The sequence below is a fragment of the Salvelinus alpinus genome, chromosome 8, assembly GCF_045679555.1.
Source record: "Salvelinus alpinus chromosome 8, SLU_Salpinus.1, whole genome shotgun sequence".
In the NCBI taxonomy this organism is placed as follows: Eukaryota; Metazoa; Chordata; class Actinopteri; order Salmoniformes; family Salmonidae; genus Salvelinus; species Salvelinus alpinus.
In genome coordinates this window covers 87,431,251-87,443,506 of record NC_092093.1, presented here as the reverse complement: position 1 = coordinate 87,443,506, position 12,256 = coordinate 87,431,251, and the positions used below count along the sequence as shown (strand labels likewise).

General features: G+C 46.5%; 1 protein-coding gene and 1 pseudogene across 1 annotated transcript in view; one reads left to right on the top strand and one right to left on the bottom strand.

Moving 5' to 3' along the window:
• The window catches only part of LOC139583845 (GTPase IMAP family member 4-like), a 796,172-nt gene that overhangs the window by 295,231 nt on the left and 488,685 nt on the right, over positions 1-12,256 (top strand). The gene's annotated exons all lie outside the window — the stretch shown is intronic.
• LOC139582348 (MAM and LDL-receptor class A domain-containing protein 1-like) overlaps positions 1-12,256 on the bottom strand; it is a 54,656-nt pseudogene that overhangs the window by 26,375 nt on the left and 16,025 nt on the right.

The window sequence follows — 12,256 nt, the reverse complement described above, 5'->3', positions numbered from 1 at the left end:
ATTAGACCGGTGGAAATTTGTCATTTGGTCTTGCACTTAGATAATCATGAAACAAAGAAGGGGTGTCATTTAGTCCATTTTTGGTTCCAACCGCCGTGTCTTTGTGAGACGCAGTGTGTTCTCCACGTGTGTTTCCCACCGTAAAGCATGGAGGAGGAGGTGTTATGGTGTGGGGGTGCTTTGCTGGTGACACTTTGCGATTTATTTACAATTCAAGGCACACTTAACCAGCATGGCTACCACAGCATTCTGCAGCGATACACCATCCCATCTGGTTTGAGCTTAGTGGGATTATCATTTGTTTTTCAACAGGACAATGACCCAACCTACCAAGAAGGAGAGCAATGCACAATCCCCCGACCTCAACCAAATTGAGATGATTTGGGATGAGTCGAACCGTAGAGTGATGGAAAAGCAGCCAACAAGTGCTCAGAATATGTGGGAACTGTTGGAAAAGCATTCCAAGTGAAGCTGGTTGAGAGAATGCCAAGTGTGTGCAATGCTGTCATCAAGGCAAAGGGTGTCTATTTGAAGAATTTGGTTATCACTTTTTTGGTTACTACATGATTCCATACGTGTTATTTCATAGTGTTGATGTCTTTACTATTATTCTACAATGTAGAAGATAAGAAAAATAAAGAAAAACCCACGTGACCATAGAGGTGGGTAGAGGGCACACCTGCCATGAATGCCCTCTCCCGCATCCCCGTCACTGAGCAAGGAATCCTGTACACGCACCATCGAAATCATAGCTTTTCGGTGGCGTAGCTGGCTAAGGCGATATCAAGAGGGCATTACTGTGTTTTTAGCAAAACAGATGACGAAAGATTAATGACAGGTAACATTAAGGACTTGTGAGCGAGGAAGATATACTGTTATGACGGCTGTATACTGTAGGCCAGCATTGTAAATAAGAATTTGTTCTTCACTGATTTGCCTAGTTGAACAAAGGTTACATAAGCAAGCACATTGACATCAGTTACACAAGATCTGCATCACATCCGACATAATGGTGGATCACAGCATAGCAGGGCCTATGTTATAGCTGGCCCAATTAGTGATGAACAGTCTGAGAACATTTTACCATTGACAGACTTTCCTGTAAGTGAAATTCAGGCTTCAGTGAAGTCTGGGAAAGTAACGTGAAGCAGACCTGGAATTTAGGCTTTCTGCATTACCATTGACTTTTCCACTGCACCACTCTTATTATGAAAATACATTTCTTCCCAAAACCACCTCTCCTCACCGCAGACCATAAAAGCAAAGCAGAGGTCTGGTGTACTGTATATACAAAGGTCATTAGTTGTGAATTAACCTTTTAATCTCCGAAGCTCCGTTGCTTTTTCCTTCTATTTCCCCTGTTCACTGTTGCTAACCCGCAAAGTCATTCGCTCAAACGCAGTCTTAATGAGTTCTACAGGGGTTTTCTACTAAATTCCACCAGATGCTGAGGAGGGAGGGAGGGAGGAATGGAGGGAGGGAGGGAGGGAAGGAGGGAGGCAGCTGGTACAATGTAAAGCCTCACTCTCAGGAGAGAAGACTGACGTACGGCTTCTTCTCTCCTCCCCTCTCTTCCCCTCCTCCTTTCACTCAGTTTAATTGATGCCTATCGGCTGCGTGTGTGATTGCTTGACAGGTCCGGTGTGGGATGAGACAGACACAGTACAACACATACGAGGCAGTCAATCAGAAAGCTGACTGAACGATGTTGAGCTAAGTCAGAGAGAAAAAGAGAGCCCATGGAATTACTTCACTGACGGATCTCAGCACACACAGAGGACATACTCACTGACCCAGCCCTTGAAACATATTCCCCTAATTCAAACTCATAATCTACCTAAACTTCCTCCCTTAGGCTGGCTGTATGCTTGTATGGTGGATTATTCCAAATGAACACTGAATTTGACTTTAAAGCACATAAACCAAATCATTACACGCCCTCTAGCCGTCACCTATGGACCCCTTGTGTCCATGTATTGATCAGATGACCCTTATATCTGGACAAAGCCCTGACCTTTGACCTGACGTTGCATGCTTGCTTTGCGGCTGAGGTGGGGCCCTGAGAATCGGGCGGTGTCTCCAGGTGCCTGAGAGAATGAGCTCTCCACGTAGATAGTGGCCTGACGTGTCCCGCAGGGTGTGGTCTGTGGATGAGCCTGTGCCAACCGTCGCTGTGCTGACCGCTTTGATCAGCCAATCGAGAGAGAGAGAGATATTAGTAAACTCACTATGACATACTGTGGGCTTATAAATAACTTTGCGTCATTATGTGGCTGGCAAGGACCAAGTGGCTAAAGTGGAGACCAGACTAACATGTAAAATAATTATTATGGCTGAACATACATGCATTTTGAATGGGGTGGCCAAGATGGGCCACAGACCCAGTTTAGGCGGGCCATTACATTTTGAACCTTAAAAGGAAAAGTCCACCCAAAAACTATTTTGGTATTTGTTTCATTAGTCCGTTGTTGACATAGTCCCAAAGTGTTTTGCTTTTCACCAATCAAGTTTTCAAGAAATCATCCCCATATAAAGCATTGATGCTCATACGATGCAAAATGCATCATACGGGGATGATTTCTGTATTTTGAAAGTCAAATATCTTAACTTGATTGCTGACAAGCAAAACATTTTGGGACTATGTCAACAATGGACTAATGGGTGGAATTTTCCTTTCATAGATGCGAGTAGGATTTTGTCAATATAATTATGATGGCTAAACGCATTAAATGCTTCAGCTTAGGTTTGGTACATTTGCCTGTTCAAATAAATCATAAATCAATTACAAAAGTATTGTTACAGTGTTTGAATTCAAGGTCAGAATGTTATTTAAGTGTACTGGCTGTGTACTACTGTGTACAGCAGCAAATTCATGTGAAAGTGACATACAGAGTGAGAATTATACTGTGACACCCGGGGAGTCTCCATTATTTTAACGGCACCTTCTATGTGTGCACCCTCCTTTTGAATGGAAAAGGACATCTATTACAAATACCATATGTGTAATAATATTCAGCCTACAAAGTGGCATGTATTCATGGATGCCAAGGGAAGTCACTATTCTATAATGTAGTAAACAGTAAAAAATAAAGAAAAACCCTTGAATGAGTTGGTGTGTCTAAACTTTTGACTGGTACTGTATGTTATTTAAATGTCAAATCCATATCAATCCAAATGCCTAAGTATTTATATGCGGGAACACGTTCGATTGGAGAACCATCTAATGAGTGAACATGTAGTTCATCTGTAACATTCTTACGAGAGTTGAAAAACAACATGTATTTTGTTTTAAAATCAGCAAGTGATTCCTGCATAGCTATAAAATCTGACTATAGTTTGGACACAGACAGATCAACAGTCAGGGTAATAGCATACATAATGTATCATCCGCGTATAGATTGTTATGCAGGTGAATGAGGACCCAAAAGCGACGTAATAGAAACAGAGTCTTTATTCCAGTATCAAACAAACAATGATTCTCCTGGATATATCAAAGGTAAATCCAAAACAGGAAACTGAAATCCTCTCGTCAGTAGAGAGGAACGACAGGAGACGCGACCACAGACTGCAGGTCGCTTCAGGAAGGCACAGGCCGTAGCTGACATAGACACCTGCTCACACGCAGCATCTGAAGAAGGCAAAAACACGACAGGGCGGAACAAGGACACAGGAACAGCAAACATCAAACAAGAATCCGACAAGGACAGAAGCGGAAAACAGAGGGAGAAATAGGGACTCTAATCAGAGGGCAAAATAGGGGACAGGTGTGGAAGAGTAAATGAGGTCGTTAGGAGAATGAGAAACAGCTGGGAGCAGGAACGGAACGAAAGAGAGAGAGAGCGGGAGAGGGAGAGAGGGAGGAGGAGAGAGAGAGAGAGAAAGAGGAAAAGAACCTAATAAGACCAGCAGAGGGAAGCACAGGGACAAGACATGATGATCAAAGACAAAACATGACAGTACCCCCCCACTCACCGAGCGCCTCCTGGCGCACTCGAGGAGGAACCCTGGCGGCAACGAAGGAAATCATCCATCAACGAACGGTCCAGCACGTCCCGAGATGGAACCCAACTCCTCTCCTCAGGACCGTAACCCTCCCAATCCACTAAGTACTGGTGACCACGTCCCCGAGAACGCATGTCCATGATCTTCCGTACCTTGTAAATAGGAGCGCCCTCGACAAGGACGGGGGGGGGGGAGGGAAGACGAACGGGGGCGCGATGAAAAGGCTTGACACAAGAGACATGGAAGACAGGGTGGACGCGACGAAGATGTCGCGGAAGAAGCAGTCGCACAGCGACAGGATTGACGACCTGAGAGACACGGAACGGACCAATGAACCGCGGAGTCAACTTGCGAGAAGCTGTCGTAAGGGGAAGGTTACGAGTGGAAAGCCACACTCTCTGACCGCGACAATACCTAGGACTCTTAATCCTACGTTTATTGGCGGCTCTCACAGTCTGCGCCCTGTAACGGCAAAGTGCAGACCTGACCCTCCTCCAGGTGCGCTCACAACGTTGGACAAAAGCCTGAGCGGAGGGAACGCTGGACTCGGCGAGCTGGGACGAGAACAGAGGAGGCTGGTACCCAAGACTACTCTGAAACGGAGATAGCCCGGTAGCAGACGAAGGAAGCGAGTTGTGAGCGTACTCAGCCCAGGGGAGCTGTTCTGCCCAAGACGCAGGGTTTCGAAACGAAAGGCTGCGTAATATGCGACCAATCGACTGATTGGCCCTTTCTGCTTGACCGTTAGACTGGGGATGAAACCCGGAAGAGAGACTGACGGAAGCACCAATCAAACGACAGAACTCCCTCCAAAACTGTGACGTGAATTGCGGACCTCTGTCTGAAACGGCGTCTAACGGGAGGCCATGAATTCTGAACACATTCTCAATGATGATTTGTGCCGTCTCCTTAGCGGAAGGAAGCTTAGCGAGGGGAATGAAATGTGCCGCCTTAGAGAACCTATCGATAACCGTAAGAATCACAGTCTTCCCCGCAGACGAAGGCAGACCGGTAATAAAGTCTAAGGCGATGTGAGACCATGGTCGAGAAGGAATGGGAAGCGGTCTGAGACGACCGGCAGGAGGAGAGTTACCTGACTTAGTCTGCGCGCAGTCCGAACAAGCAGCCACGAAACGGCGCGTGTCCCGCTCCTGAGTAGGCCACCAAAACCGCTGGCGAATAGAAGCAAGCGTACCCCGAACGCCGGGGTGGCCAGCTAACTTGGCAGAGTGAGCCCACTGAAGAACAGCCAGACGAGTAGAGACAGGAACGAACAGAAGGTTACTAGGACAAGCGCGCGGCGACGCAGTGTGAGTGAGTGCTTGCTTTACCTGTCTCTCAATTCCCCAGACAGTCAACCCGACAACACGCCCTTCAGGGAGAATCCCCTCGGGGTCGGTAGAAGCCACAGAAGAACTAAAGAGACGGGATAAGGCATCAGGCTTGGTGTTCTTATTTCCCGGACGATAGGAAATCACGAACTCGAAACGAGCGAAAAACAACGCCCAACGAGCTTGACGTGCATTAAGTCGTTTGGCAGAACGGATGTACTCAAGGTTCTTATGGTCAGTCCAAACGACAAAAGGGACGGTCGCCCCCTCCAACCACTGTCGCCATTCGCCTATGGCTAAGCGGATGGCGAGCAGTTCGCGGTTACCCACATCATAGTTGCGTTCCGATGGCGACAGGCGATGAGAAAAGTAAGCGCAAGGATGGACCTTATCGTCAGACTGGAAGCGCTGAGACAGAATTGCTCCCACGCCCACCTCTGAAGCGTCAACCTCGACAATGAATTGTTTAGTGACGTCAGGAGTAACAAGGATAGGGGCGGATGTAAAACGCTTCTTGAGGAGATCAAAAGCTCCCTGGGCGGAACCGGACCACTTAAAGCAAGTCTTGACAGAAGTCAGAGCTGTGAGAGGGGCAGCCACTTGACCGAAATTACGAATGAAACGCCGATAGAAATTAGCGAAACCGAGAAAGCGCTGCAACTCGACACGTGACTTAGGAACGGGCCAATCGCTGACAGCCTGGACCTTAGCGGGATCCATCTGAATGCCTTCAGCGGAAATAACAGAACCGAGAAATGTGACAGAGGAGACATGAAAGGCGCACTTCTCAGCCTTCACGTAGAGACAATTCTCTAAAAGGCGCTGGAGTACACGTCGAACGTGCTGAACATGAATCTCGAGTGACGGTGAAAAAATCAGGATATCGTCAAGGTAAACGAAAACAAAAATGTTCAGCATGTCTCTCAGTACATCATTAACTAATGCCTGAAAGACAGCTGGAGCATTAGCGAGACCGAACGGCAGAACCCGGTATTCAAAATGCCCTAACGGAGTGTTAAACGCCGTTTTCCACTCGTCCCCCTCTCTGATGCGTACGAGATGGTAAGCGTTACGAAGGTCCAACTTAGTAAAGAACCTGGCTCCCTGCAAAATCTCGAAGGCTGACGACATAAGGGGAAGCGGATAACGATTCTTAACCGTTATGTCATTCAGCCCTCGATAATCCACGCAGGGGCGCAGAGTACCGTCCTTCTTCTTAACAAAGAAAAACCCCGCTCCGGCGGGAGAGGAAGAAGGCACCACGGTACCGGCGTCGAGAGAAACAGACAGATAATCCTCGAGAGCCTTACGTTCGGGAGCCGACAGAGAGTATAGTCTACCCCGAGGGGGAGTGGTCCCCGGAAGGAGATCAATACAACAATCATACGACCGGTGAGGAGGAAGGGAGCTGGCTCTGGACCGACTGAAGACCGTGCGCAGATCATGATATTCCTCCGGCACTCCTGTCAAATCACCAGGTTCCTCCTGAGTAGAGGGGACAGAAGACACAGGAGGGATAGCAGACATTAAACACTTCACATGACAAGAAACGTTCCAGGATAGGATAGAATTACTAGACCAATTAATAGAAGGATTATGACATACTAGCCAGGGATGACCCAAAACAACAGGTGTAAAAGGTGAACGAAAAATCAAAAAGGAAATGGTCTCACTGTGGTTACCAGATACTGTGAGGGTTAAAGGTAGTGTCTCACATCTGATACTGGGGAGAAGACTACCATCTAAGGCGAACATGGGCGTGGGCTTCCCTAACTGTCTGAGAGGAATGTCATGTTTCCGAGCCCATGCTTCGTCCATAAAACAACCCTCAGCCCCAGAGTCTATCAAGGCACTGCAGGAAGCAGCCGAACCGGTCCAGCGTAGAAGGACCGACAAGGTAGTACAGGATCTTGATGGAGAGACCTGAGTAGTAGCGCTCACCAGTAGCCCTCCGCTTACTGATGAGCTCTGGCTTTTACTGGACATGACATGACAAAATGTCCAGCAGAACCGCAATAGAGGCAAAGGCGGTTGGTGATTCTCCGTTCCCTCTCCTTAGTCGAGATGCGAATACCTCCCAGCTGCATGGGCTCAGTCTCTGAGCCGGTGAGAGGAGATGGTTGAGATGCGGAGAGGGGAAACACCGTTAACGCGAGCTCTCTTCCACGAGCTCGGTGACGAAGATCTACCCGTCGTTCTATGCGGATGGCGAGTGCAATCAAAGAGTCCACGCTGGAAGGAACCTCCCGGGAGAGAATCTCATCCTTAACCTCAGCGTGGAGTCCCTCCAGAAAACGAGCGAGCAACGCCGGCTCGTTCCAGTCACTGGATGCAGCAAGAGTGCGAAACTCTATAGAGTAATCCGTTATGGATCGATCACCTTGACATAGGGAAGCCAGGGCCCTGGAAGCCTCCTTCCCAAAAACTGAACGATCAAAAACCCGTATCATCTCCTCTTTAAAGTTCTGATAAACGTTAGAACACTCAGCCCTTGCCTCCCAGATAGCTGTGCCCCACTCCCGAGCCCGACCAGTAAGGAGTGATATGACGTAAGCGATCCGAGCTCTCTCTCTTGAGTATGTGTTGGGCTGGAGAGAGAACACAATATCACACTGGGTGAGAAAGGAGCGACACTCAGTGGGCTGCCCAGAGTAACATGGTGGGTTATTAACCCTAGGTTCCGGAGACTCGGAAGACCAGGAAGTAGCTGGTGGCACGAGACGAAGACTCTGAAACTGTCCTGAGAGATCGGAGACCTGAGCGGACAGGGTCTCAACGGCATGACGAGCAGCAGACAATTCCTGCTCGTGTCTGCCGAGCATTGCTCCCTGGATCTCGACGGCAGTGTTGCGAGAATCCGTAGTCGCTGGGTCCATTCTTGGTCGGATTCTTCTGTTATGCAGGTGAATGAGGACCCAAAAGCGACGTAATAGAAACAGAGTCTTTATTCCAGTATCAAACAAACAATGATTCTCCTGGATATATCAAAGGTAAATCCAAAACAGGAAACTGAAATCCTCTCGTCAGTAGAGAGGAACGACAGGAGACGCGACCACAGACTGCAGGTCGCTTCAGGAAGGCACAGGCCGTAGCTGACATAGACACCTGCTCACACGCAGCATCTGAAGAAGGCAAAAACACGACAGGGCGGAACAAGGACACAGGAACAGCAAACATCAAACAAGAATCCGACAAGGACAGAAGCGGAAAACAGAGGGAGAAATAGGGACTCTAATCAGAGGGCAAAATAGGGGACAGGTGTGGAAGAGTAAATGAGGTCGTTAGGAGAATGAGAAACAGCTGGGAGCAGGAACGGAACGAAAGAGAGAGAGAGCGGGAGAGGGAGAGAGGGAGGAGGAGAGAGAGAGAGAGAAAGAGGAAAAGAACCTAATAAGACCAGCAGAGGGAAGCACAGGGACAAGACATGATGATCAAAGACAAAACATGACATAGATGAAGTATAACATTTTGAACAGATTGACCAATGGTGTTTATATAAATAGTGAATAAAATAGGTCCCAAATCGACCCCTGTGGCACGTCTTTTATGTACTTAGATAATCATGAAACAAAGAACGGGTGTCAGAGCTCGAGGACAACTTATTCAATAAAATGACATGACCAATAGTATCAAGTTACAATTCATGTAAGGAAATCAGTCAATTGACTGGGAATACAGATATGCATCTGTTGGTTACAGATACCTTAAAAAAAGGTAGGGATGTGGATCAGTAAACCAGTCAGTGTCTGGTGTGACCACCATCTGTCTCATGCAGCGTGACACATCTCCTTCGCATAGAGTTGATCAGGCTGTTGACTGTGGCCTGTGGAATGTTTGTCCCACTGCTGGATATTGGCAGGGAACTGGAACACGCTGTCATACACGTCGATCCAGAGCATCCCAAACATGCTGGTGAGTATGCAGGCCATGGTAGAACTGGGCCATTTTCAGCTTCCAGGAATTGTGTACAGATCCTTGCAACGTTGGGCAGTGCATTATCATGCTGAAAAATGAGGTGAGGGTGGCGGATGAATGGCACGAAAATGGGCCTCAGGATCTCGTCACGGTATCTCTGTGCATTCAAATTGCCATTGATAATATGCAATTATGTCCGTTGTCCGTAGCTTATGCCTGCCTATTCCATAACTCCACCGCCACCAAGGGGCACTCTGTTCACAACGTTGACATCAGCAAACCGTTCCCCCACACAACGCCATACACGCTGTCTACCATCTGCCTGGTATAGTTGAAACCGAGATTCATCCGTGAAGATCACACTTCTCCAGCATGCCAGTGGCCATCGAAAGTGAGCATTTTACAACAGAAGTTGGTTACAACGCCGAACTGCAGTCAGTTCAAGACCTTGGTGAGGATGGCGAGCACGCAGATGAGCTTCCCTGAGATGGTTTCTTACAGTTTGTGCAGAAATTCTTCGGTTGTGAAAACCCACAGTTTCCTCAGCTGTCCGGGTGGCTGGACAGCTCTCAGACGATCCAGCAGGTGAAGAAGCTGGATGTGGAGATCCTGGACTGGCGTGGTTACACGTGGTCTGCGGTTCTGAGGTCGGTTGGACTTACTGCCAAATTCTCTAAAACAACGTTGGAGGCAGCTTATGGTAGAGACATTCATATTAAATTAATAGCAACAGCACTGATGGACATTCCTGCAGTAAGCATACCAATCGCACACTCCCTCAAAACTTGAGACATCTGTGGCATCTGTGACAAATCTGCACATTTTAGAGTGGCCTTTTATGGTTCCCAGCACAAGGTGCACCTGTGTAATGATCATGCTGTTTAATCAGATTATTGATATGCCACACCTGTCAGGTGGATGCATTATCTTGGCAAAGGAGAAATGCTCACTAACTGAGATGTAAACAAACTTGTGGACAACATTTTTGAGAAATAAGCTTTCTGTGCATATGGAACATTTCTGGGATCTTTTATTTCAGCTCATGAAACATGGGACCAACACTTTACATGTTGCATCCATATTTTTGTTCAGTATAGATCGCCATTTCACCAAGACATGTTTTCATCAGGGTTTCTAGGGAGATCATGTGACCAACGGGCGTTATGGTCGCTAGTCACTAGAGCTCCACAAACCCGATACCTCTTTTCCAGTTTTGATTGTATTATTTCAATAATGGCTCCTACAAATCTAATGTAATACTGACTAACAATGCCGACTACTCATGGGGGCAAGAAAAACAACGTTTCACCGTGTTATAGGCGGTGCTTTTCTAGGCGGGGCTTTACCTAGCAAAGACTTGTAGATGACCTGGAGCCAGTGGGTTTGGTGATGAGTATGAAGCGAGGGCCAGCCAACGAGAGCGTACAGGTCGCAGTGGTGGGTATTATACGGGGCTTTGGTGACAAAAAGGATGGCACTGTGATAGACTGCATCCAATTTGTTGAGTAGAGTGTTGGAGGCTATTTTGTAGATGACATCACCGAAGTCGAGGATCGGTAGGATGGTCAGTTTTACGAGGGTATGTTTCGCAGCATGAGTGAAGGATGCTTTGTTGCGAAATAGGAAGCCGATTCTAGATTTAATTTTGGATTGGAGACGCTTAATGTCAGTCTGGAAGGAGAGTTTACAGTCTAGCCAGACACCTAGGTATTTGTAGTTGTCCACATATTCTCAGTCTGAACCGTTCAGTGTTGCTGGACGGGCGGGAGTCATGTTGCTATGACACCAACTGCATGGCTAGACAAGCCAGCTATCACCAACACATTATTTTGCATAGTTCTCAATGTTTGTGCTACGTTTAGGCTTAATATCATTCAACAGTTGTGTGAAGATCGATGGATGTTCTTTGGGTTTGTCACGACTTCTGCCGAAGTTGGTCCCTCTCCTTGTTCGGGCGGCGTTCGGCTCACCACCGATCCATGTTTCATTTTCGTTTTGTTTTGTCTTCATTATACACACCTGGTTTCCATTCCATAATCAATGTTCCTTATTTATCCCTCTGGCTTCCCTTTCTGTTTTGTGAGTGATTGTTATTGTCATGTGGGTTCGTTCTTTGTGCTCTGGATATTTGTATTTTTCTTTGTTGGAACATTGCTTACATTTTTGAGTCAATTCAGATTATTACTCATACATTATTACGCATCCATTCACCTAATCGCTGACAGGGTCGTGGACCATTCTTTTTTGTAATTCAACTTTTTATTGTTTCCTTTCATGATATAACAATGCAATTGAACTACATGTAACGCGAAACAATAACTTGACAGATATGAATATATATACAATAAAGAAGATAGAAAGGGAAACAAACATTTTACAACAAAAGGACAAACTTAACAAACAAAACAAAAGACCCTACCCCGTCCAGTCATCTATGTATGTCTGTAGTCTATCAGGCCAGTACAGATTGTTTTCTTTTTCTATCTCTGAGAGAAAATGTCCCCAGATGTCAGAAAAGTTCAAGTTTACCATTCATTTTAGAAATCAATCTTTCATATAAAGCTGTTTCTGCCAAGGCTATGTACCATTCCTTAATATGAGGGATGTTCCTTCTCCCTCCAGTCTCAATATGACTTTTTTGGCTGTGGTTAGAGAAACTTTTAGCTAGTTTAAACATGAGCTTCTCAGTCTATCAATATCGTCAGTGATATTCAGTAATAGCAAAGCAGGATTTGCAAGTATTGTGGGATTGCAAGTATTGTGAATATCCCCAATCTTTTCCATTACCTTCTGACAAAAGGTATGCAAGCTTGGACAGTCACAGAGCATATGGTTTATGTCCCCTGTACTTGACTGACATCTCCAGCATAGACTGGATTCTATCAAACCTATTATGTTCTACCTCAGAGGAGTCTAATAAGTCCTATTGAACACTTTAAATTGAATCAGTTTGGACCGGGCATCTCTCATAGGGAGGAGCATCTGTTGTATAATTATATTAAATTCCT